This window comes from Eschrichtius robustus, chromosome 13 (genome assembly GCF_028021215.1).
Source record: "Eschrichtius robustus isolate mEscRob2 chromosome 13, mEscRob2.pri, whole genome shotgun sequence".
Classification (NCBI taxonomy): domain Eukaryota; kingdom Metazoa; phylum Chordata; class Mammalia; order Artiodactyla; family Eschrichtiidae; genus Eschrichtius; species Eschrichtius robustus.
In genome coordinates, this window is record NC_090836.1 from 26,500,665 (window position 1) to 26,524,936 (window position 24,272).

The 24,272-nt window shown below is 38.7% G+C and overlaps 1 non-coding gene and 1 pseudogene across 1 annotated transcript; both read left to right on the forward strand.

The window, feature by feature from the left end:
- Nucleotides 1-12,012: 12,012 nt before the first annotated feature.
- Nucleotides 12,013-24,272, forward strand: part of LOC137775773 (large ribosomal subunit protein eL38 pseudogene) — a 30,107-nt pseudogene continuing 17,847 nt past the window's right edge.
- LOC137776027 (U6 spliceosomal RNA) lies at nucleotides 12,798-12,904 on the forward strand. Its single transcript, XR_011076149.1, has one exon. It is a non-coding gene; the product is annotated as a U6 spliceosomal RNA (small nuclear RNA).

Consider the following 24,272-nt stretch of genomic DNA (forward strand, 5'->3'; position numbering starts at 1 on the left):
ACTGAGTCTTGGGCAGACAGGGCCTGGCAGGAGTACACATTGGTTTGTTTCTGTGTACTACGAGCACTCCAGCTCCTCCCACTCCACACCTCAGCTTGGAGCTGGATCTGGGGTGAACAGATCCTGGGAGAAGTTTGCCACAGCGGCAGCCCAGGATTTCAGTTGCAGCACAGCCACCTCGACCTGCAGCCACAGCACGCTGGTCCCCACCCCAGCATACTCCACACCACAGCCTTGCACTAGGTCTGGGAAAAAACATAACAGAGAAAGGGATGCCATCTTGGGCTACGTTTGGGCAGAACTGCAGACACCTGCATGGGTAACACATAGGTTTGCTGTGACCACACAGGCCTCACATGCTTCAACGGCACCTCCTTTGGGGCAGGGCATGCACTCAAAGACAAAAGAGCCTGATCGAACCCAATCCTCAGGGCTTCTACTCCAACAACTGGGGAGAAGGCCCCACCCCCGACAGGGCAGGGACAGCTGCAGAGCAAAGAAGAAGACCTGCCGCACATCCAGCACAGGCTCTGGACACCACAACACAAATCACATCCCCTATCAAGGGGATAACAATTGGCACACTATAAAGAAAGATATGGCTGGCATCCATACCAAAGCCAGCTCTTGAACCAAAAGAGTTGGAGTCACAGAAGTCTAGACAGGGATGCTCCCACATAAAAACACCAGTTCAAGACCACAGTAGCTAACTGTTTCTCCTAAGTTCATAGAAACAGAGAAAGTTAAGTAAAATGAAAAAGCAGAGGAACTACCCCCAATCAAAAGAACAAGAGGAATCCCCTGAAGGAACAAATAATGAAACAGACCTCACCAGTCTACTAGACCCAGAGTTCAAACAGGAGACAATAAAAATGCTAAAGGAATTAAGAAAGATTATCAAAAGAAATGCAGATCACAGTAACAAGGAAATAGAAACAATGAAGATGAACCAATCAAAATTAGACAATTCGATTGCCGAGATAAAAACCAACCTGGAAGCAATGAATAGCAGACTAAATGACATAGAAAAAGGAATAAGTGATCTAGAAGACGGAATAATGGAAATCACCCAATCAGAACAGCAGTCAGAGAGATGAATGAAAAAAAAAAATGAAAGCAACATACAAGATGTATGGGATAATGTAAAGCATGCCAACCTACACATAATAGGGGATCTAGAAGAAGAAGAAAGAGAAAAGGTGATCAAAAATGTATTTGAAGAAATTATGGCTGAACACATGTAAATCAATGGTGTTAGAACACACCCTCACATCATACACAAAGATAAACTCAAAATGGCTAAAAGACTTATATAAGACACGACACCACAAAACTCCTAGAAGAGAACATAGGCAAAACATTCTCTGATGTAACTCGTACCAATGTTTTCTTGGGTACGATAGTACTAGATACTGTCAGTATCCCAAGACAATAGAAATAAAAACAAAAATAAACAAATGAGACCTAATCAAACTTACAAGCTTTGTACAGCAAATGAAACCATAAATGAAAGAAAAAGACAACTTATGGACTGGGAGAAAATATTTGCAAAAGATGTAACAAACAAGGGCTTAATTTCCAAAATATACAAAACAGCTCATACAACTCAGTAACAAAAAAGCAAACAACCCAATTGAAAAATGAGCAGAAGACCTGAATCGACATTTCTCCAAAAAGACATACAGATGGCCAATGGACACATGAAAAGATGCTCAACATCTCCAATAATTAAAGAAATGCAAATCAAAACTACAGTGAGGTACCAACTCACACGGATCAGAATGACCATTATTAAAAAGTCTAAAAATAACGAATGCTGGAGAGGGTGTGGAGAAAAGGGAACCCTCCTACATAGTTGGTGGGAATGTAAATTGATACAGCCACTATGGAAAACCATATGGAGGTTCCTGAAAAAACTAAAAATAGAGTTGCCATATGATCCAGCAATCCCACTCCTGGACAAATATTCAGACAAAACTCTAACTCAAAAAGATACATGGGAGATTAACCAAGATGGCGGAGTAGAAGGACGTGCTCTCACTACCTCTTGCGAGAGCACCAGAATCACAACTGGCTGCTGGACAATCATCGACAGGAAGACACTGGACTTCACCAAGGAGGATACCCCACGTCCAAGGACAGAGGAGAAGCCACAGTGAGAAGGTAGGAGGGGCGCAATCAGAGTAAAATCAAATCCCATAACTGCTGGGTGGGTGATTAACAGACTGGCGAACACTTATACCACAGAAGTCCACCCACTGGAGTGAAGGTTCTGAGCCCCACGTCAGGCTTCCCAACCTGGGGGTCCGGCAACGGGAGGAGGAATTCCTAGAGAATCAGACTTTGAAGCCTAGTGGGAATTGATTGCAGGACTCCGACAGGGCTGGGGGAAACAGAGACCCCACTCTTGGAGGGCGCACATGGAATAGTGTGCGCATCGGGACCCGGGGGAAGGAGCAGTGACCCTGGGGGAGACTGAACCAGATCTACCTGCTAGTGTTGGAGGGTCTCCTGCAGAGGAGGGGGCTGACTCTGTTTCACCGTGGGGACAAGGACACTGGCAGCAGAGGTTCTGGGAAGTACTCCTTGGCGTGAGCCGTCCCAGAGTCCACCATTAGCCCCACCAAAGAGCCCAGGTAGGCTGCAATGTTGGGTTGCCTCAGGCAAAACAACCAACAGGGAGGGAACCCAGCCCCACCCATCAACAGTCAAGTGGATTAAAGTGTTACGGAGCTCTGACCACCACAGCAACAGTCAGCTCTACCCACCACCAGAGCCTCCCATTGAGCCTCTTAGACAGCCTCAACCACCAGAGGGCAGACGGCAGAAGCAAGAAAAACTACAATCCTGCAGCCTGTGGAACAAAAACCACATTTACAGAAAGATAGACAAGATGAAAAGGCAGAGGGCTATATACCAGATGAAGGAACAAGAAAAAACCCCAGAAAAACAACTAAATGAAGTGGAGAAAGGCAACATTCCAGAAAAAGAATTCAGAATAATGATAGTGAAGATGATCCAGGACCTCGGAATAAGAATGGAGGCAAAGATTGAGAAGATGCAAGAAATGATTAACAAAGACCTAGAAGAATTAAAGAAAAAACAAACAGAGATGACCAATACAATAACTGAAATGAAAACTACACTAGAAGGAATCAGTAGCAGAATAACTGAGGCAGAAGAACTGATAAGTGACCTGGAAGATAGAATGGTGGAATTCACTGCTGCGGAACAGACTAAAGAAAAAAGAATGAAAAGAAATGAAGACAGCCTAGGAGACCTCTGGGACAACATTAAACACAACAACATTCGCATTATAGGGGTCCCAGAAGGAGAAGAGAGAGAGAAAGGACCAGAGAAAATATTTGAAGAGATTATAGTCGAAAACTTCCCTAACATGGGAAAGGAAATAGCCACCCAAGTCCAGGAGGCGCAGAGAGTCCCATACAGGATAAACCCAAGGAGAAACATGCCGAGACACAGAGTAATCAAAGTGGCAAAAATTAAAGACAAAGAAAAATTATTGAAAGCAGCAAGGGAAAAACGACAAATAACATACAAGGGAACTCCCATAAGGTTAACAGCTGATTTCTCAGCAGAAACTCTACAAGCCAGAAGGGAGTGGCATGATATACTTAAAGTGATGAAAGGGAAGAACCTACAGCCAAGATTACTCTACCCAGCAAGGATCTCATTTAGATTTGATGGAGAAATCAAAAGCTTTACAGACAAGCAAAAGCTAAGAGAATTCAGCACCACCAAACAAGCTCTACAACAAATGCTAAAGGAACTTCTCTAAGTGGGAAACACAAGAGAAGAAAAGGACCTACAAAAACAAACCCGAAACAATTAGGAAAATGGTCATAGGAACATACATATCGATAATTACTTTAAACGTGAATGGATTAAATGCTCCAACCAAAAGACACAGGCTTGCTGAATGGATACAAAAACAAGACCCATATATATGCTGTCTACAAGAGACCCACTTCAGACCTAGGGACACATACAGACTGAAAGTGAGGGGATGGAAAAAGATATTCCATGCAAATGGAAATCAAAAGAAAGCTGGAGTACAGATACTCATATCAGATAAAATAGACTTTAAAATAAAGAATGTTACAAGAGACAAGGAAGGACACTACATAATGATCAAGGGATCAATCCAAGAAGAAGATATAACAATTATAAATATATATGCACCCAACATAGGAGCACCTCAATACATAAGGCTACTGCTAACAGCTATAAAAGAGGAAATTGACAGTAACAAAATAATAGTGGGGGACTTTAACGCCAATGGACAGATCATCCAAAATGAAAATAAATAAGGAAACAGAAGCTTTAAATGACACAATAGACCAGATAGATTTAATTGATATTTATAGGACATTCCATCCAAAAACAGCAGATTACACGTTCTTCTCAAGTGCGCACGGAACATTCTCCAGGATAGATCACATCTTGGGTCACAAATCAAGCCTCAGTAAATTTAAGAAAATTGAAATCATATCAAGCATCTTTTCTGACCACAACGCTATGAGATTAGAAATGAATTACAGGGAAAAAACGTTAAAAACACAAACACATGGAGGCTAAACAACACGTTACTAAATAACCAAGAGATCACTGAAGAAATCAGAGGAAATCAAAAAATACCTAGAGACAAATGACAATGAAAACACGACGACCCAAAACCTATGGGATGCAGCAAAAGCAGTTCTAAGAGGGAAGTTTATAGCTATACAAGCCTACCTAAAGAAAAAAGAAAAATCTCAAGTAAACAATCTAACCTTACACCTAAAGAAACTAGAGAAAGAAGAACAAACAAAACCCAAAGTTAGCAGAAGGAAAGAAATCATAAAGATCAGAGTGGAAATAAATGAAATAGAAACAAAGAAAACAATAACAAAGATCAATAAAACTAAAAGCTGGTGCTTTGAGAAGATAAACAAAATTGATAAGCCATTAGCCAGACTCATCAAGAAACAGAGGGAGAGGACTCAAATCAATAAAATCAGAAATGAAAAAGGAGAAGTTACAACAGACATGGCAGAAATACAAAGCATCCTAAGAGACTACTACAAGCAACTCTATGCCAATAAAATGGACAACCTGGAAGAAATGGACAAATTCTTAGAAAGGTATAACCTTCCAAGACTGAACCAGGAAGAAACAGAAAATATGAACAGACCAATCACAAGTAATGAAATTGAAACTGTGATTAAAAATCTTCCAACAAACAAAAGTCAAGGACCAGATGGCTTCACAGGTGAATTCTATCAAACATTTAGAGAAGAGCTAACACCTATCCTTCTCAAACTCTTCCAAAAAATTGCAGAGGAAGGAACACTCTCAAACTCATTCTATGAGGCCACCATCACCCTGATACCAAAACCAGACAAAGACGCTACAAAAAAAGAAAATTACAGACCAATATCACTGATGAATATAGATGCAAAAATCCTCAACAAAATACTAGCAAACAGAATCCAACAACACATTAAAAGGATCATACACCACGATCAAGTGGGATTTATCCCAGGGATGCAAGGATTCTTCAATATACGCAAATCAATCAATGTGATACACCATATTAACAAATTGAAGAATAAAAACCATATGATCATCTCAATAGATGCAGAAAAAGCTTTGACAAAATTCAACACCCATTTATGATAAAAACTCTCCAGAAAGTGGGCATAGAGGGAACCTACCTCAACATAATAAAGGCCATATATGACAAACCCACAGCAAACATCATTCTCAATGGTGAAAAACTGAAAGCATTTCCTCTAAGATCAGGAATGAGACAAGGATGTCCACTCTCACCACTATTATTCAACATAGTTCTGGAAGTCCTAGCCACGGCAATCAGAGAAGGAAAAGTAATAAAAGGAATACATATTGGGAAAGAAGAAGTAAAACTGTCACTGTTTGCAGATGACATGATACTATACATAGAGAATCCTAAAACTGCCACCAGAAAACTTCTAGAGCTAATTAATGAATATGGTAAAGTTGCAGGATACAAAATTAATGCACAGAAATCTCTCGCATTCCTATACACGAATGATGAAAAATCTGAAAGAGAAATTATGGAAACACTCCCATTTACCATTGCAACAAAAAGAATAAAATACCTAGGAATAAACCTACCTAGGGAGACAAAAGACCTGTATGCAGAAAACTATAAGACACTGATGAAAGAAATTAAAGATGATACCAACAGATGGAGAGATATACCATGTCCTTGGATTGGAAGAATCAACATTGTGAAAATGACTATACTACCCAAAGCAATCTACAGATTCAATGCAATCCCTATCAAATTACCAATGGCATTTTTTACGGAGCTAGAACAAATCATCTTAAAATTTGTATGCAGACACAAAAGACCCCGAATAGCCAAAGCAGTCTTGAGGGAAAAAAACGGAGCTGGAGGAATCAGACTCCCTGGCTTCAGACTATACTACAAAGCTACAGTAATCAAGACAATATGGTAGTGGCACAAAAACAGAAACATAGAACAATGGAACAAGATAGAAAGCCCAGAGGTAAACCCACGCACCTATGGTCAACTAATCTAAGACAAAGGAGGCAAGGATATGCAATGGAGAAAAGACAGTCTCTTCAATAAGTAGTGCTGGGAAAACTGGACAGCTACATGTAAAAGAATGAAATTAGAATACTCCCTAGCACCATACACAAAAATAAACTCAAAATGGATTAGAGACCTAAATATAAGACTGGACACTCTAAAACTCTTAGAGGAAAACATAGGAAGAACACTCTTTGACATCAATCACAGCAAGATCTTTTTTGATCCATCTCCTAGAGTAATGGAAATAAAAACAAAGATAAAGAAATGGGACCTAATGAAACTTCAAAGCTTTTGCACAGCAAAGGAAACCATAAACAAGACGAAAAGACAACCCTCAGAATGGGAGAAAATATTTGCAAACGAATCAGCGGACAAAAGGTTAATCTCCGAAATATATAAACAGCTCATTCATCTCAATATTAAAGAAACAAACAACCCAATCCAAAAATGGGCAGAAGACCTAAATAGACATTTCCCCAAAGAAGACATGCAGACGGCCACGAAGCACATGAAAAGATGCTCAACATCACTAATTATTAGAGAAATGCAAATCAAAACTACAATGAGATATCACCTCACACCAGTTAGAATGGGCATCATCAGAAAATCTACCAACAACAAATGCTGGAGAGGGTGTGGAGAAAAGGGAACCCTCTTGCACTGTTGGTGGGAATGTAAATTGATACAGCCACTATGGAGAGCAGTATGGAGGTTCCTTAAAAAACTAAAAATAGATTTACCATATGATCCAGCAATCCCACTACTGGGCATATACCCAGAGAAAACCATAATTCAAAAAGACACATGCACCCGAATGTTCATTGCAGCACTATTTACAATAGCCAGGTCATGGAAGCAACCTAAATGCCCATCAACAGACGAATGGATAAAGAAGTTGTGGTACATATATACAATGGAATATTACTCAGCCATAAAAAGGAACGAAATTGAGTCATTTGTTGAGACGTGGATGGATCTAGAGACTGTCATACAGAGTGAAGTAAGTCAGAAAGAGAAAAACAAATATCGTATATTAACGCATGTATGTGGAACCTAGAAAAATGGTACAGATGAGCTGGTTTGCAGGGCAAAAGTTGAGACACAGATGTAGAGAACAGACATCTGGACACCAAGGGGGGAAAACTGCGGTGGGGTGGGGATAGTGGTGTGCTGAATTGGGCGATTGGGATTGACATGTATACACTGATGTGTATAAAATTGATGACTAATAAGAACCTGCAGGGCTTCCCTGATGGCGCAGTGGTTTAGAATCTGCCTGCTAATGCAGGGGACACGGGTTCGAGCCCTGGTCTGGGAAGATCCCACATGCCACGGAGCAACTAGGCCCATGAGCCACAACTACTGAGCCTGCGAGTCTGGAGCGTGTGCTCCGCAACAAGAGAGGCCGCGATAGTGAAGAGGCCCGCGCACCGCGATGAAGAGTGGCCCCCACTTGCCGCAACTAGAGGAAGCCCTCGCACAGAAACAAAGACCCAACACAGCCAAAAATAAATATAATAAATAAATAAATAAAAGATTACTAAAAAAAAAAAAAAGAACCTGCAGTATAAAAAAACAAACAAGCAGAAGAACTAATACTAAAGTTTCATTGGGTTATTTGTATGGAAATATGTTAATATAAATGTTTCAGACATTACATGAAATTTCTAAAAATCTTATATGTTCTGGTATAATGTTACAAGTAATAATCCTAGTTATTACTTTAAAATGTATATCTCAGAAATAACTAATTTTCTTGTCAACTGCATTATTATGAACTTTCATCAAATCTTTAACCGTGGTCATTTTTAAGTCTTTTGTCATTTACAGACAGTTCTGGGTGTACTCTGATGCTTTTGCAAATATGTTCCTATAAAAGGGTTTCATCTTGAAGAAATTCATGGAAAAGTCTCTGACAAGTACAGGTTTCTGGTAACTGACTGTACTGCTGAACTGAATGAATAAGCATTTTCAGAACTCTAATGAAATACTGATGAACTCATAAAAGTGCTAACAAAAGATCAAGATGAAAAAAAAATTAATTACATGGGACTGAGTGAACTGATGAGGATGAGTATAATTTTTGTGACTTTCTGTTTGAATTAAAAAAAAAAATCCCACAAGGACTCAGAGGCAAAGAATATACAAATCAATTTTCACTGCAAAGTAAAGGAGATTTTACAGTGGAGCATTACTGGACTGAATGTCAATATTATGACATAGTATGAGTGTGTTTCATGTTGGGTAATTGCAATCATTGTTGCTTTTGTTGTGGTCATCCATGTTCAAAAAAAAAAAAAAAAAGAGGCAACAGAATAAAACTTATGAGCAAATTAGTACCTTAGAATCCACTCTTCCAAAATAATAAGAAACATAATTTTGGACAGACTCATACTAGTTGTTGACTATAACTGTGTAGAGACCACAGATGAATGGGACAGTCCTAAGTCGTCACGAAAAATGAAACTCATACGTGCAAGTTGCAGTGAAAGTTTGTGTAATAGATGCCCAGGTCTTAAAATTAGAGCCATTTGGCAATGAAACTATTCTGCATGATATAGTAATGGTGGATACACATCATTACACATTTGTCAAAACCCATACCATGTACAATACCAAGAGTGAACCTTAATGTAAACTATAGACTTTAGCTAATAATAATGTAAAAATATTGGCTCATCAATAGTAAAAAAAAAAACAAACAAAAACATATGATCATCTCAATAGATGCAGAAAAAGCTTTTGACAAAATTCAACACCCATTTATGATAAAAACTCTCCAGAAAGTGGGCATAGAGGGAACCTACTTCAACATAATAAAGGCCGTATACAACAAACCCACAGCAAACATCATTCTCAATGGTGAAAAACTGAAAACATTTCCACTAAGATCAGGAACAAGACAAGGATGTCCACTCTCACTGCTCTTATTCAACATAGTTTTGGAAGTCCTAGCCACAGCAATCAGAGAAGAAAAATAATAAAAGGAATACAAATTGGAAAAGAAGAAGTAAAACTGTCACTGTTTGCAGATGACATGATACTGTACATAGAGAATCCTAAAACTACTAGAAAACTAGTACAGAAAACTACTAAAGCTAATCAATGAATTTGGTAAAATTGCAGGATACAAAATTAATGCACAGAAATCTCTTGCATTCCTATACACTAATGATGAAAAATCTGAAAGAGAAATTATGGAAACACTCCCATTTACCACTGCAACAAAAAGAATAAAATACCTAGGAATAAACCTACCTAGGGAGACAAAAGACCTGTATGCAGAAAACTATAAGACACTGATGAAAGAAATTAAAGATGATACCAACAGATGGAGAGATATACCATGTTCTTGGATTGGAAGAATCAATATTGTGAAGATGACTATACTACCCAAAGCAATGTACAGATTCAGTGCAACCCCTATCAAATTACCAATGGCATTTTTTATGGAACTAGAACAAAAAATTTCACAATTTGTATGGAAACACAAAAGACCCCGAATAGCCAAAGCAGTCTTGAGGGAAAAAAACAGAGCTGGAGAAATCAGACTCCCTGACTTCAAGCTACACTACAAAGCTACAGTAATCAAGACAATATGGTACTGGCACAAAAACAGAAACATAGAACAATGGAACAAGATAGAAAGCCCAGAGGTAAACCCACGCACCTATGGTCAACTAATCTATGACAAAGGAGGCAAGGATATACAATGGAGAAAAGACAGTCTCTTCAATAAGTGGTGCTGGGAAAACTGGACAGCTGCAGGTAAAAGAATGAAATTACAACACTCCCTAACACCATACACAAAAATAAACTCAAAATGGATTAGAGACCTAAATGTAAGACTGGACACTATAAAACTCTCAGTGGAAAACATAGGAAGAACACTCTTTGACATGAATCACAGCAAGATCTTTTTTGATCCACCTCCTAGAGAAATGGAAATAAAAACAAAGATAAACAAATGAGACCTAATGAAACTTCAAAGTTTTTGCACAGCAAAGGAAACCATAAACAAGACAAAAAGACAACCCTCAGAATGGGAGAAAATATTTGCAAACGAATCAACAGACAAAGGATTAATCTCCAAAATATATAAACAGCTCATGCAGCTCAATATTAAAGAAACAAACAACCCAATCCAAAAATGGGCAGAAGACCTAAATAGACATTTCTCCGAAGAAGACATACAGATGGCCAAGAAGCACATGAAAAGATGCTCAACATCACTAATTATTAGAGAAATGCAAATCAAAACTACAATGAGGTATCACCTCACACCAGTTAGAATAGGCATCATCAGAAAATCTACAAACAACAAATGCTGGAGAGGGTGTGGAGAAAAGGGAACCCTCTTGCACTGTCGGTGGGAATGTAAATTGATACAGCCACTATGGAGAACAGTATGGAGGTTCCTTAAAAAACTAAAAATAACATTACCATATGATCCAGCAATCCCACTACTGGGCATATACCCTGAGAAAACCATAATTCAAAAAGACACATGCACCCGAATGTTCATTGCAGCACTATTTACAATAGCCAGATCATGGAAACAATCTAAATGCCCATCGCCAGACAAATGGATAAAGAAGTTGTGGTACATATATACAGTGTAATATTACTCAGCCATAAAAAGGATCGAAATTGGGTCATGTGTTGAGACGTGGATGGATCTAGAGACTGTCATGCAGAGTGAAATAAGTCAGAAAGAGAAAAACAAATATCGTATATTAACGCATATATGTGGAACCTAGAAAAATGGTAGATGAACCGGTTTGCAGGGCAGAAATAGAGACACAGATGTAGAGAACAAATGTATGGGCACCAAGGAGGGGAAGCGGCGGGAGGTGGGGGTGTGATGGATTGGGAGATGGGGATTGACGTGTATACACTGATGTGTATAAAATTGATGACTAATAAGAACCTGCTGTATAAAAAAAAGAAAGGAACCTGACATCTATGTTGATAAAAGAAAACAAATGTCAAGAAAAAAAAAAAAAGAAGGGCAACCTGACTTTTCCATAAACCTATCACTAACTCTACCATGTGAGATGTACAAAAAAATTGCTCCTGATACCATGTTTCTTCTCCTTTTGGCTTCTTAGTGTTGTGAAAATACCAGGGAGATAGAAACTAGTGTGACTTTCAGAATCCTATGCAATTTTATTGACCTCATGTTATTTATATAGATGTTGCTATCACAGAAATAGGTGATATTTAATTAAACCTTAAAACAAAGTGGAAAAAAAAAGAATTAGTAGTATATACATTTATTTAGATATATGGATCCAATCAGGATGTATATCTAAAAGAGTTGAGGCTATTGCCTCTAAAGAGTAGGCCAGAAACTGCTTTTCTTATTACAAGCCTTCTAGTATATGTATATATATTTTAAACTATGTATGCGCATTAATTTTAGTTCAATAAACAACGTTAAAACCTTAGCATATAATTTGGGGGTGTCCGCAGTGTCTCGAAGTTTATCCATGGCCGGTAAGTAAAGAAATCGGTTTTGAAGGGCTCTCTGGGCCTCGATGACAAAAAAAAAAAAAAAAAAAAAGAAGACACAGGATTGCCAAAGCCATCCTGAGGAAAAAGAACAAAGCAGGAGTCATAACCCTCCCAGACTTCAGACTATACTACAAAGCTACAGTAATCAAAACAGTGTAGTTTTGGCACAAAAACAGACATATAGATCAATGAAAGAGAACAGAGAGCCCTGAAATAACCTTACACACCTATAGCCAATTAATCTACAACAAAGGAGGCAAGAATATAATGGAGAAGAGACAGTCTCTTTAGCAAATTGTGTTGGGAAAGCTGGACAGATACATGTAAATCAATGAAATTAGAACAGTCTCTCACACCATATATGAAAACAAACTCAAAATTGTTTAAAGACCTAAATATAAGACATGACACCATAAAACTCCTAGAAGAGAACATAGCCAAAACATTCTTGGACATAAATTGTAGCAACATTTTCTCAGTTCAGTCTCCCAAGCAAAAGAAATAAAAGCAAAAATAAACAAATGGGTCCTAATCAAACTTAAAACCTTTTTCTACAAATAACAAATGCTGAAGGGGGTGTGGAGAAAAGGGAACCCTCCTACACTGTTGGTGAGAATGTAAATTGGTGCAGCCACTATGGAAAAAAACATGGAGGTTCCTTAAAAAACTAAGAATAGTGCTCACTTCCGCAGCACATATAATAAAATTGCAACGATACAGAGAAGATTAGCATGGCCCCTGTGCAAGGATGACATGCAAAGTTGTGCAGCATTCCACATTTTTAAATGTAAAATAGATAGCTAGTGGGAAGCAGCCACATAGCACAGGGAGATCAGCTCGGTGCTTTGTGACCACCTAGAGGGGTGGGATAGGGAGGGTGGGAGGCAGACACAAGAGGGAGGAGATATGGGGATATATGTATATGTATAGCTGATTCACTTTGTTATAAAGCAGAAACTAACACACCATTGTAAAGCAATTATACTCCAATAAAGATGTTAAAAAAGAAAACAAAACTAAGAATAGAATTGCCATATGATCCAGCAATACCATTCCTGGGCATATACCCAGACAAAACTGTAATTGAAAAAGATACATGCACCCGTATGTTCATAGCAATACTATTTACAATAGCCAAGACAGGGAAACAACCAAAATATCCATGGACAGATTAAAAGGATAAAAATGTGGTACATATAAATGTGGGATATATATATATGCACACACATACATACACGCACACACATACATACACACACGCACGCACACATATATATAATCCATAGAATATTACTCAGACATAAAAAAAGAATTAATTAATGCCATTTTCAGCAACATGGATTGACCTAGAGATTATCATACTAAGTGAAGTAAGTCAGAAAGAGAAAGACAAATACCATATGGTATCACTTATATGTGGAATCTAAAATATGACACAAATGAACACATCTACTAAACAGAAACAGACTTACAGATATAGAGAACAGAATTGTGATTGACAAAGGGGAGGGGAGGTGGGGGAGGGATGGATAGGAAGTTTGAGATTAACAGATGCAAACTATTATAAATAGGATGGAAAACAACAAGGTCCTACTGTATAGCACAGGGAACTATATTCAATATCCTGTGATAAACCATAACGGAAAAGAATATGAAAAAGAATATATATATCACCTCACACTGGTCAGAATGGCTATCATCAAAAAATCTACAAACAATAAATGCTGGAGAGGGTGTGGAGAAAAGGGAACTCTCCTACACTGTTGGTGGGAATGTAAATTGGCACAGCCATTATGGAAAACAATATGGAGTTTCCTTTAAAAACTAAAAATAGAGCTACCATATGATCCAGCAATTCCACTCCTGGGCATATATGCAGAAAAGTTGATGACTCTAATTCAAAGAGATACATGCACCCCAACGTTCAAAGCATCACTATTTACAATAGCCAAGACATGGAATCAACCCAAGTGCTTAAGAAGATGTGGTATATATATATATATATATAATATATATATACACACATACGTATATACACATACACACACACACGCATAATGTGGTATGTATATAGATATATATAATGGAATATTACTTGGCCACAAAAAAGAATGAAATATTGCCATTTGTAGCAATGTGGATGGATGTAGAGAATATTATACTTAGTGAAGTCAGACAGAGAAAGACAAATATCATATGCTATCATATGCTGTCACATATGCTATTCCACTATATGTGGAATCTTAAAAAATGATGCAAGTGAACTTATTTACAAAACAGAAACAGACTCACAGACATAGAAAACAAACTTGTGGTTACCAAAGGGGAAGGGAGAGGGGAAGGGATAAATTAAGAAGTATAGGATTAACAGATACAAACTACTGTACATAAAATAGATAAGCAACAAGGATTTACTGCAAAGCACAGGGGACTATATTCAATATCTTGTAATAACCTATAATGGAGAATAATCTGAAAAAGTATATAGATGTATATAACTGAAAAAAAGAAAGAAAGAAAGAATGTCATGTGAGGACAGAGACATTGATTGAAACCATGGAGGTACAAATCAAAGAACAGCAAGGATTGCTGACAGCCACCAGAAACTAGGGAGAGACAAAGGAATCTTCCCCAGAGCCTTTGGGGCAGCTGTGGCCTTGCTGACACCTTGATTTTGATTTCGCACTTCTGGTCTCCAGAACTGTGATAGAATAAATTTCTTTTGTCCTAAGCCACCTAGTTTGTGGTACTGTAATTTGTTATGGCAGCCCTAGGAAACTAATTCATATGGTATGTGAATTATATCCTAATAAACGTGTTCTGTTCTGTTTTGTTTTGTCTTTTAAGGGCTCTGGGTTTAGTTTGTCATAAGTGGAAATTTATATACTCTTGTGGCAGAGAGCATTGGACGTCTAGAAGACAAAAGATGGCCCTAACCATGTAGATTTCTCCTGGGGGGACATGAACTTATGTTTTATTGCATATGGAACTGTCTTGGCTGCCGGGCAGTATAATTCAGTCATTCCTAGGTCTTTTATTTTTCCTTATCTGAGAAACCTTCTCCCACCTCCATTTAATCCTGTAACTGGGCCACAAACAAAGAAACCTTGTTCTCTCCATTTCCTTACTTCATTTATTTTCTCAGTTTATCATAGATTCTCAGATTTCCTAAGAACAGACTGGACTAGAAGACAGTCTTAGATACTCTGCATTCTCCTACATATGAAAATTTCCCCCAAGTAATGTTTATTATGCAAAATTGGACACTGTCTCATTTGTACCCTTGGGATTTTAATTTACGGAGATGACTGAGTGATAACATGGAGAGGTCAGTGCATTGAAAGAAGATTTGTGTTATCTGCATTTTCTGAGAGGAGGGGGGTCACCACATGGGAAGCACCAGGTTTGATAAGGAGGCAGAAGCAGGAGCAAGGGGAAGGCACAGGCCAGAGCCTTAAGTGGGGTTTCTGCAAGGTAGAGCAGAGTAAACAGTTTAGGATTGGTTACTTTGATTAATTTCAGTGGGCTTTTGGTTACACGGGTGGTCTCTAGTTGCTGTGGGAAGATTTAGGGCAGGGGAAATTTTGGCTTGGTACATGAGAGTTAAATAAGAAGGTGTGTAAGTTCCAGACAAGCTGAATTTTGGGAGAAAGGTAAACACTTTGGCTGTGATTAATGGATATAGGATAAACATATAGAATCTAAGAAAACACAGTAAGAACAGATATCCAATTACTTTTTACCTTGGACTGAGTCCCTTATCTACTCAAGTACATTGCCTGAGAGGTTAACAACTAAATAATATTTCCTGATTGTTTGGAGCCTTAGCCCTGGGAACTAAACTTTTGTTCCTACTTTACCCAGTCATTAACTGTCCTAAATCCTGCATCCCTCCTAACTGCCAGTCTGTCCTAACGTGTCTGTTCATGTCACTCTATCATCAATGAAAGATCAAAACAAAATTTTAGTAGCTCCTTACTGCCCTCAAGATAAAATGTTCTGAACTTACAGTATTTGAAAAAGAATAGATACATGTATATATATAACTGAATCACTTTGTTGTGCAACTGAAACTAACACAACATTGTTAGTCAACTGTACTCCAATATGAAATAAAAAGTTTGAAAATATAAAAATAAAAACGGTATGTAGTTTTAATAAAGTTTCCCAAGTACTCTGGTGTTTCAAAAAAAAAGATAAAATGTTCTTTGTAAATTATTTAAAATTTATTTTTGAATAGCTAATGCAATACAGCCACTCTACAGGAGGAAAAATCTCCCTTTACTCTTATCCTCTGTTCCCTTCCTCCAAGGCAACCGGTGTTAACTATTTCTTATGTATCTTTTCAAAGACTTTTACACACATACAACAAATACACATATATATTCTCCCACAACTACCATTTTTTTAGCCAAATATTTGCACACAAACACTGCTGCACCTTGCATTTTTCTCTATATGAATAGTCTTATTCATATATCATCTTGCACACTTGTGAGTGTATCTGGAGGGGAAACCTCTTGAAGTAGAATTACTGAATTATGCTTTTGATAGATGTCTCCAAATTGCCGTCCATAGAAGCAGTAGCATTTGGATCCCCATCAGCAATGAACTCACCCTCATCAACATGTGCAGCATTTGCCACCTGAGCCCAGCTCACGTTCCACAGACCTGTCAGTGAGTTCTGTGACTTCCAACTGTCAATATCTACATCCTTGTGCCTGAGGGTTCACCCTCCCCCAACCACAACTGCAGATGGTTCCCTGTAGGATTGCAGAGTTGGGGAGACGAAGAAGGGTCAAAAGCATAGAAAATTATTCTCCCTCTCCCACCTCCTCGACTGAAAAAAGTGCACAACCCAAAAGTTGAGTTATGTTTTATTTGGCGGACAAAACTGAGGACTTCAAGCCTAGGACACAACATCTCCGATCACTCTGAGAGACTGCTCTGAAGAAGTAAGGGAGAAGCCAGGATATATAGGAGTTTTTGCAACAAAAACCAGGTAGACAAAACATCAAATGATTACTGTTAATTAAAGAAAACCATATATCTCAAGTTAAGGAATCTAGTGCTTTTCTATGTGTGGGAAGATGCAAGTCTGGGCTCACTGAAACCATTCCTTTGATGTGCACCTGAGCTATCTGGGACCAGTATCCTGTGCTTTCTCATCCTGAGTCTCCTCGGGGTGCAATGTCAAGGGTGGCTGCAGCAGTTGACTGCTAGATGGTGGACATCCTATTTCTATCCTGAGTTCCCTCAGGGCTCGGGGCAGCTGTAATGTGATGACTTGCTTTATTTACTGATATGGCAGGCAATATTTTTCATTCACACACCCCTCCACACACACACACAAGGGTCAGCCTTCACCCATGACTTTTCAGCTCGTTCTTCCCTTGGGTGGCACAATTCTGAGGTTGATATGTTGCACTATCTCTCAGAGTTTTTCCACAAGATAGCTAGCTTAATAATGTACTTTTCGGGATTTCCCTGCTGGGTCAATGGTTTAGAATCTGCCTGCCAACGCAGGGGACACGGGTTCAAGCCCTGGTCCAGGAAGATCCCACATGCTGCAGAGCAACTAAGCCCATGCACCACGACTGCTGAGCCTGCGTGCCACAACTACTGAAGCCCGTGCGCCTAGAGCCCATGCTCCGCAACAAGAGAAGCCACTGCAATGAGAAGACCTCACACCGCAACGAAGAGTAGCCCCTGCTCGCCACAACTAGAGAAAGCCCACGTGGAGCAACAAAGACCCAATGCAGCCTTAAATAAATAAATAAATAAATAAATAAATAAATAAATAATAAATAAATAATAAATAAATAAATAATTTTTTTTAAATGTACCTTTCATTAGCTGCCTCACTTTTTCTATGTCACTTCCCTACTTCCCTTTCCAGTGTCCTCTCCCAGCTGCCCAACTGGAAGTGCTTTCCTTGGATTCTTTTTGTTTGGAATTAAAATCAGGCAAAAGTGGGGTGAGCAAGCTCTACCTTTGCAAAGATAATTGAGCTACTTCTTGTTATTTGGTCTGAATGTCCCTACATCTGTTTCACACTCATCACGGTGTTGATATTTTTCAGTCTCTTGGAAACTAACCTCTTTGAAACCATGCAGCTTTAATTAAAGCTTTATTTAAAACAGATGTCTGTGCCAGAATAAATTCACTAAATTACCTGTTTCAAAAATAAGAATATTTACCTTAATCTCAGGAGGAATCCTGAGAGAATGTATGTTCTCTTCCTGTACGTTGGCAGTGAAATTATTCTTAGGCCATGGAAAAGAAAGGGAAATAAACAACATGTTGATTTTAATAGGAAAGAGAAAAAAAAGATGTAGACTTTTAAAACCTTCCTAATAGTTTTTTCAAAACGCCTAACAGCTAACAAGTTAAACAACATGGTGGGGGGAGTGGGGGGCAGAGACTAAATGAATTTCACTTAAATGCTTCTTCACTGACGTAATTATCTTCTAAGAAAGAGATTTGCGTTCAGACACAGGTAGATAAGAACAGTAGCTAAGTGTAAGTTATATTCTTAGAACTTTAGACTTATTACCTCTAAAAGGGAATAATAAGAAGATTAGCTCAAGATGGCAGAGTAGAAAGACGTGAGCTCACCCGCTTCTTATGAAAACACCAAAATCTCAACTAACTGCTGAACAACCATTGACAAAAAAATACTGGAACCTACCAAAAAAGATAACCTACATCCAAAGACAAAGAAGAAGCCACAATGAGATGGTAGGAGGGGCACAACTGCAATAAAATCAAATCCCATACCAGCCAGGTGGGCAACCCACAAACTGGAAAACAATTATACCACAGAAGTTATCCCACAGGAGTGAAAGCTCTGAGCCCCACATCAGGCTTCCCAGCCTGGGGGAGGAAGAGTCTCCAGAGAATCTGGCTTTGAAGGCCAGTTGGGTTTGATCACAGGACATCCATGGGACTGGGAGAAACAGAAACTCCACTCTTGGAGGGTGCACACAAAGTCTCATGTACACGAGGATCCACAGGAAAAAAGAAGTAAGCCCATAAGAAACTGGGCCAGAACTATCTGTTAGTATTGGAGGGTCTCCTGCAGAGGCGGGGGGTGGCCATGACTCAGTGTGGGGACAAAGACACTGGCAGTAGCAGTTCTGGGAAGTACTCATTGGCGTGAGCCCTCCCAGAGGCCACCATCAACCCCACCCTACAGCCTGTAGGCTGCAGTGCTGGGTCACCTCAGGCCAAAAAACAAACAGGGTGAGAATACAGCCCCATGCATCAGCAGACAAGTGGATTAAAGTTTTACTGAGCATGGTCCTGCCCACCAGAGGGACAAGACCCAGCTCCACCCACCACCAGTCCCTCCCCTCAGGAAACTTGCACAAGCCTCTTAGATAGCCTCATCCACCAGAGGGCAGAAAGTAGAAACAAGAAGGACAATCCTGCAGCCTTTGTAAAGAAAACCATAATCACAGAAAGTTAGACAAAATGAAATGGCAGAGAAATATGTCCCAGATGAAGGAACAAGGTAAAACCCCAGAAAAACAACTAAGTGAAGTGGAAATAGGCAACCTTCAAGAAAAAGAATTCAGAATAGTGATAGTGAAGATGATCCAGGATCTCGGGAAAAGAATGGAGGCAAGGATTGAGAAGATGCAAGAAATGTTTAACAAAGACGTAGAAGAACTAAAGAACAAACAGAGATGAACAATACAATAACTGAAATGAAAAATACACTAAAAGGAATCAAGAGCAGAATAACCGAGACAGAAGAACAGGTAAGTGACCTGGAAGACAGAATAGTGGAAATCACTGCCATGGAACAGAATAAAGAAAAAAGAAAGAAAAGAAGTGAAGACAGTCTAAGAGACCTCTGGGACAACATTAAACACACCAACATTCATATTATAGGGGTTCCAGAAGGAGAAGAGAGAAAAAGGACCTCAGAAAATATTTGAAGAGATAACAGCTGAAAACTTCCCTAACATGGGAAAGGAAACAGTCACCCAAGTCCAGGAAGCACAGAGAGTCCCAGGTAGGATAAACCCAAGGAGGAATATGGCTGAGACACATAGTAATCAAGCTGACCAAAATTAAAGACAAAGAAAAAATATTAAAATCAACAAGGGAAAAACAACAAATAACATACAATGGAACTCCCATAAGGCTATCAGCTGATTTCTCCGCAGAAACTCTTCAGGCCAAAAGGGTATGGCACGATATATTTAAAGTGATGAAAGGGACTTCCCTGGTGGGTCAATGGTTAAGAATCCGCCTGCCAGTGCAGGGAACATGGGTTTGAGCCCTGGTTTGAGAAGATGTCACCTGCTGCAGAGCAACTAAGCCTGTGCACCACAACTACTGAGCCTGTGCTCTAAAGCCTGAGAGCCACAACTACTGGGCCCATGTGCTGCAACTACTGAAGCCCATGCACATAGAGCCAATGCTCTGCAACAAGAGAAGCCACTGAAATGAAAAGCCCACACACCACAACGAAGAGTAACCCCTGCTCACCACAACTAGAGAAAGCACAGGTGCAGCAACAAAAACCCAATGCAGCCAATAAATAAATAAATAAATAAATAAATAAATAAATAAATAAATAAATAAAGTGATTAAAGGGAAGAAGCTACAACCAAGAATACTCCACCTAGCAAGGCCCTCATTCAGATTTGATGGAGAAATCAAGAGCTTTACAGACAAGCAAAAGCTAAGAGAATTCAGCATCACCAAATTCAGCTCTGCAACAAATACTAAAGGAACTTCTCTAGGCAGGAAAGAGACCAGCAACGTAGAATGACCTTTTACATATACAGACTGCTATATCAAAACCTCATGGGAACAGCAAACCCAAAAACTACAATAGATACACACACACAAAAGAAAAAGCAACCCAAACACAACACTAAAGATGACCATCAAACCACAAGAGAAGAGAACAAAAGAGAAAGGGAATAAAAAAGACCTACAGAAACAAACCCAAAACAATTAAGAAAATGGTCATAGGAACATACATATCAATAATTACTAAATGTAAATGGATTAAATGCTCCAGCCAAAAGACATAGACTGGCTGAATGGATACAAAAACAAGACCCATATAGGGCTTCCCTGGTGGCGCAGTGGTTGAGAATCTGCCTGCTAATGCAGGGGACACGGGTTCGAGCCCTGGTCTGGGAAGATCCCACATGCCGCGGAGCAACTAAGCCCGTGAGCCACAACTACTGAGCCTTTGCGTCTGGAGCCTGTGCTGCGCAACAAGAGAGGCCGCGACAGTGAGAGGCCCGCGCACCGCGATGAAGAGTGGCCGCACTTGCCGCAACTAGAGAAAGCCCTCGCACAGAAACGAAGACCCAACACAGCCATAAATAAATAAATAAATAAATAAATTTATTAAAAAAAAAAAAAAAAAAAACAAGACCCATATATATGCTGTCTACAAGAGACCCACTTCAGACCTAGGGACACATACAGACTGAAAGTGAAGGAATGGAAAAAAGATATTCCACGCAAATGGAAGTCAGAAGAAAGCTGGAGTAGCAATTCTCATATCAGACAAAATAAACTTTAAAATAAAGACTATTACAAGAGACAAAGAAGGACACTACATAATGATCAAGGGATCAATCCAAGAAGAAGATATAACAATTGTAAATATTTATGCACCCAACATAGGAGCACCTCAGTACCTAAGGCAAATGCTAACAGCCATAAAAGGGGAAATCGACAGTAACACAATCATAGTAGGGGACTTTAGCACCCCACTTTCACCAATGGACAGATCATCCAAACTGAAAATAAATAAGGAAACACAAGCTTTAAATGATACATTAAATACGATGGACTTCATTGACACTTATAGGACATTCCATCCAAAAACAACAGAATACACTTTCTTCTCAAGTGCTCATGGAACATTCTCCAGGATAGATCATATCTTGGGTCACAAATCAAGCCTTGGTAAATTTAAGAAAATTGAAATCGTATCAAGTATCTTTTCCTACCACAACGCTATGAGACTAGATATCAATTACTGGAAAAAAATCTGTAAAAAATAGAAACACATGGAGGCTAAACAATACACTACTTAATAACCCAGAGATCACTGAAGAAATCAAAGAGGAGATCAAAAAATACCGAGAAAGAAATGAAAATGAAAAGGCAACGACCCAAAATCTATGGGATGCAGCAAAAGCATTTCTAAGGAGAAGTTTATAGCACTACAATCCTACCTCAAGAAACTAGAAACATCTCAAATAAACAACCTAAACATACACGTAAAGCAATTAGAGAAGGAAGAACAAAAAACCCGAAAGTTAACAGAAGGAAAGAAATCATAAAGATCAGAGCAGAAAAAGTTAAAAAGAAATGAAGGAAACAATAGCAAAGATCAATAAAACTAAAAGCTGGTTCTTTGACATGATAAACAAAATTGATAAACCATTAGCCAGACTCATCAAGAAAAAAAGGGAGAAAACTCAAATCAATAGAATTAGAAATGAAAAAGAAGTAACAACTGACATTGCAGAAATACAAAGGATCATGAGAGATTACCTCAAACAACTATATGCCAATAAAATGGACAACCTGGAAGAAATGGACGAATTTGTAGAAAGGGACAACCTTCCATGACTGAACCAGGAAGTAATAGAAAATATAAACAGACCAATCACAAGCACTGAAATTGAGACTGTCATTAAAAATCTTCCAACAAACAAAAGTTCAGGACCAGATGTCTTCACAGGCGAATTCTATCAAACATTTAGAGAAGAGCTAACACCTATCCTTTTCAAACTCTTCGAAAATATAGCAGAGAGAGGAGCACTCCCAAAATCATTCTACGAGGCCACCATCACTCTGATACCAAACCAGACAAAGATGTCACAAAGAAAGAAAACTACAGACCAATATCACTGATGAACATACATGCAAAAATCCTCAACAAAATACTAGCAAACAGAATCCCACAACACATTAAAAGGATCATACACCATGATCAAGTGGGGTTTATCCCAGGATGGAAGGATTCTTCAATATTTGCAAATCAATCAATGTGATACACCATATTAACAAATTGAAGGAGAAAAATCATACGATCATCTCCATAGATGCAGAAAAATTTTTCAACAAAATTCAACATCCATTTATGATAAAAACCCTCAACAAAGTAGGCATAGAGGGAACTTACCTCAACATAATAAAGGCCATATATGACAAACCCACAGCCAACATCTTTCTCAAAGGTGAAAAACTGAAACCATTTCCACTAAGATTAGGAACAAGACAAGGTTGCTCACTCTCACCACTATTATTCAACATAGTTTTGGAAGTTTTAGCCACATCAATCAGAGAAGAAAAAGAAATAAAAGGAATCCAAATCGGAAAAGAAGTAAAGCTATCACTGTTTGCAGAGGACACGATACTATACATAGAGAATCCTAACGATGCCACCAGAAAACTACGAGAGCTAATCAATGAATTTGGTAAAGTAGCAGGATACAAAATTAATGCACAGATATCTCTTGCGTTCCTATACACTAATGATGAAAAATCTGAAAGAGAAATTAAGGAAACACTCTGATTTACCATTGCAACAAAAAGAATAAAATACCTAGGAATAAACCTTCCTAGGGAGACAAAAGACCTGTATGCAGAAAGCTATAAGACACTGATGAAAGAAATTAAAGATGATACAAGCATGTGGAGAGATATACCATGTTCTTGGATTGGAAGAATCAACATTGTGAAAATGACTGTTCTACCCAAAGCAATCTACAGATTCAATGCAATCCCTATCAAACTACCAAGGGCATTTCTCACAGAACTAGAACAAAAAATTTCACAATTTGTATGGAAATACAAAAGACCCCGAATAGCCAAAGCAATCTTGAGAAAGAAAAACGGAGCTGGAGGAATCAGGCTCCTGGACTTCAGACTATACTACAAAGATACAGTAATCAAGACAGTATGGTACTGGCACAAAAACAGAAATATAGATCAATGGAACAGGATAGAACGCCCAGAGATAAACCCAGGCACATATGGTCACCTTATTTTTTATAAAGGATGCAAGAATATACAATGGAGAAAAGACAGCCTCTTCAATAAGTGGTGCTGGGGAAACTAGACAGCTACATGTAAAAGAATGAAATTAGAACACTCC